General features: G+C 39.3%; 1 pseudogene; it reads right to left on the bottom strand.

Annotated features, from left to right (window-relative positions):
* Positions 1–1,390: 1,390 nt before the first annotated feature.
* LOC101418649 (tubulin alpha-1A chain-like) lies at positions 1,391–2,752 on the bottom strand (annotated as a pseudogene).
* Positions 2,753–4,242: the final 1,490 nt, after the last annotated feature.

Genomic DNA, 4,242 nt, shown 5'->3' with positions numbered 1-4,242 from the left:
AACATACTTTAGAAGTATTGATACTGATCAATTCAGGGGTTCTCATTCAGCCAATTATGTGACACAAGGGTTTCAAAGAGAGGAAGAGTTTATTGCCAAGTGCAAAGGCAAGGAGCATAGAAGGCCTATGGCCATAAATATGTCCCCCCAAATTGGAGAAACTTTGTTTTATAGCATTGAAAAAAAGATAGTCAAATTTAGGATAATAACGAGATTAGAGACAGTCTAATCACTGTGCATGTGCAGATTGATTACATGCTACTTTACTTGAAGTTTAAGGTTTAGGCTACTGCACATGTCAGGTGGCCAACTCTGATAAGAACTGCCTTGGTCTAAGAGGATAACTTAGGAACTTGGAGTGGTCAGTTTTCGACTGACTCATGTTAATCAACATGCAAGGATACCTGACTTCAGGGCACCATGTGCAAAGGCATCACACTTTGGGATTGCAAAACAAGATAAGGGGATACCAGCTGAGCCAGTCATGAGTTGTCTCCTGTATCAGGTAAAGATGCCATTTTAAAACATAGCAAGAGCATTAAAGAAACAAAGCATCTGGGTTACAGTTCAGTGAGGTACAATGTTTACAGATATTTTCTTTTGGCTACCTCAAAAGGCTAACCTACATCAAACTGCAATTCAGTGACCTTTCACAGTTACTGGCATTTTCCTTTGGACTAACACATATTTGTTCGTTTTTCAGTTACAAATTCTTCATTTTCTTTTGTCCATTCTTCAGTCTTAAGGGATATTTGGGTGACAACTATTCTGGCTTCTTCATGCTAAAAAGGGGTTACATACTCATATTCCTAAGAGTTGGGGGAATGGAAATTCTTAAATGGCAATTGCACAGACTCCTTGATTTCAGGTTTCAGTTGGATTATTAATATCTTTTCTGCTACTCTACTTTGTCAAGGCCAAGATAAAAAGCAGAAGCAAGCTTTAAATATGAACACAATTATTAACAATAATATTTTCAGCCAAGATACTAATCCTAAAGGATTTGCACATGGTGAAACTAGCACTTATGTTTGAGGATTTGCCCATGGTGAAACTAGCACTTATGTTTGAGGATTTGCACATGGTGGCAATTTGTGTTATCTGGCTATGACCTGCATAAGAGTAATCTCTAGAATAACCTCCTGTCTACATTTAAAATCCCTTAGCCATAGAAACTTTATTTATTTTTTTCATTTAACACAGGAATACTTTATCCAAAACCCTTAGAAATGGAGTTTGGGTCTGTATCAAAGTGTTCCTATTTAAAGCATAGGTCAGTATTTGTGTATGAGAGTATATGCTGCCATATACAAATTAACTGATTCACACCACAACTTTTCAATGCTTAAAGCAGAATAAGTTTCCCTGTAAAAGCAGCACCTGTGACATTTTAAATTTGATAGTCTTCTCCTTCTTCCTCACCCTCTCCTTCAACAGAATCTACACCAACCTCCTCATAATCCTTCTTAAGGGCAGCCATGTTCTCATGAGCCTCAGAAAACTCTCCTTCCTCCATTCCCTCCCTCATGTAACAGTGAACAAATGCATGTTTGGTGTATATCAGGTCAAACTTGTGGTCGAGGCAAGCCCAGGCCTCAACAATAGCTATGGTGTTGCTCAGCATGCACACAGCTCTCTGGACCTTGGCCAGATCTCCACCAGGTACCACAGTGGAGGGCTGGTAATTAATGCCAACCTTGAAGCCAGTGGGACACCAATCCACAAACTCGATGGTGTGCTTGGTCTTGATGATCACAATGGCAGCACTGACTTCTTTGGGAACTATATCGCCATGGTACAACAGGCAGCAGGCCATGTATTTACCATGGCGGAGGTTGCATTTCACCATCTGGTTGGCTAGCTCAAAGCAAACACTGGTAATCTCTGCTACAGAAAGCTGCTCATGATAGGCCTTCTCAACAGAGATGATAGGGGCATATGTGGCTAGAGGAAAGTGGATGTGAGGATAGGGCACCAGCTTGGTCGGGAATTCTGTCTGATCTACATTCAGGGCACCATCAAACCTGAGGGAAGCAGTGATGGAGGATACAATCTGACCTATCAACCTATTCAGATTGGTGTAGGTTAGGTGCTCAATATTGAGATATCTATGACAGATGTTATAGATGGCCTCATTGTCTACCATGAAGGTACAATCCGAGTGCTCTAGGGTGGTGTGGATGGTGAGGATGGAGTTGTAGGACTCAACCACAGCTGTGGAGACCTGGGAGGCTGGATAAATGGAGAACTCCAGCTTGGACTTCTTGCCATAATCAACAGAAAGCCATACCATCAGCAGGGATGTGAACCCAGAACTGGTTCACCCACCAAAGCTGTGGAAAACCAAGAAGCCCTGAAGACATGAGCACTGGTTGGCAAGTTTGTGAATTCTGTCCATAACCAGGTCGATGATCTCTTTGCCAATGGTGTAATGCCTGTGGACTTAGTTATTGGCAGCATCTTCCTTGCCTGTGATGAGTTGCTCAGGGTGGAAGAGCTGGTGGTAGATGCCAGTGCGAACATCATCAATGACTATGGGTTCCAGGTCTACAAACACTGCCCTGGGTGCATGCTTGCCAGTGCTGGTCTCACTGAAGAAGGTGTTGAAGGAGTCATCTCCTCCTCAAATGGTCTTGTCACTTGGCATCTGACCATCAGACTGGATGCCATGTTCCAGGCAGTAGAGCTCCCAGCAGGCATTGCCAATCTGGACACCAGCCTGGCCAACATGGATGGAGATACACTCATGCATAGTTGCTGCTTCACAGCTGCCAAGCAGATGGTGGAGAAGCCTAGAGGTTTTGGCTTCTTACAGCACAACTCCTAAGCAGTCGATGTAAGAGAACCTGCAGAAACTTCATTTTATTTCTTTCCTCCTTTTTGACCAAGATCTTTCTCCAAAAGCATTGCTGTTCAATATTTGATATAGTCCCACAGTGCCAGGGAGGCTAATCCCTGGAAGTCATGTCCCATGTAGCAGGGGAAGGTAGTGAATTTATTGTAGACTTTGGCTTAGAGAGAGGCCACATTGAGTAATAAGGAAGTTTCCAGGCAGTGACTATGAGGCATTAATTATAATTAAACTTAATTTAGTCATTACAGAAATAAAATTTATAAGTGCAAGCTTTAAGATTGAAGTCTTGATTCATCAGCTTATTTTATTTTATGAGGCAAGGTTCATATATTTCAGAGTTTATTGCCATGGGTCTTTCCTGTTATAAGTTTAAATAAGGATAATTTATTTCTGAAAAGGAATGCATGTTAGATTTGACTTTGTAAAGCTTTGTTTGATTATAGTTTCAGTAAGCTTAAAAAGATATAGCAGGAATTCCCCTGGTGGGGAAGTTTACATATCTATGTGTTTCTTCCCTTGTCCTGCAAGGGACTTTAAAATATTTTTTCATTTTATGGCCCTAAACACTCTGAAATGCATAAATGAATTACATCAACCTATATATAATACTAAGATCTCATTCCTTATTTTAGGTTCTATGCTAATTAAGCTGAGTTAGGTTGTTCAAATAAACTGACCAGACAGGTTAAATCCACAGGACATTCAAATTTTGGATAAAGTAAATGTCTTCTACTTGGCCTCACATAGTAATTAAAGCTTTAAAATATAAATATTACCCTTTACCTTATATTCTGCTTTACCTTGGTCTTAATTAGATCAGTCCCATTTATATTCTTATTTGAAGTCTGATTTCTTTTTCAGCTTCTTCAGTAGTTTCAGCATGGAGATGTATTTTTAAATTAATGCAGCTATTTCAGTGCTACCAGAGCTGGAGTACATTAACTCTGAGTTTCAGGTGTCACACAAATATTTAAACTTCCAGGGAATTACCAAGTTATACATAAAGGGTAAAACACTTCACAAAATAGAACTAGCAACTAAAGCCCAGGAACAAATGTGACTGCTGCAAGAGCTTACAATCTAGGCTTTAACTCTTTTATGAGCATTTTCTAAATGAAGGTATTTCCAGAAACAAAACATTTCACCATTAATTTATATTGAGGTTATTAACCACAGAACATAGCAGCGTTGTTTGTTTTTTTAACATTTTTACTAGGCTAAAACATAATTTATATGCAGAAAATCACTTATATATTTACCTTGTTTTTCTTTGCCTAAATTCTTTTTTTTTCTAAAAATTAAACTTTAACCTGGAGCTGACCATATGCACATTTTTTCCTTTAATTATTTTTGTTTTAAGAAGCTATAGATTACATAAATGTTACACA

Source organism: Dasypus novemcinctus, chromosome 14, assembly GCF_030445035.2.
Source record: "Dasypus novemcinctus isolate mDasNov1 chromosome 14, mDasNov1.1.hap2, whole genome shotgun sequence".
NCBI classification, from domain to species: Eukaryota; Metazoa; Chordata; class Mammalia; order Cingulata; family Dasypodidae; genus Dasypus; species Dasypus novemcinctus.
This window is presented reverse-complemented; position numbering and strand designations above follow the sequence as displayed.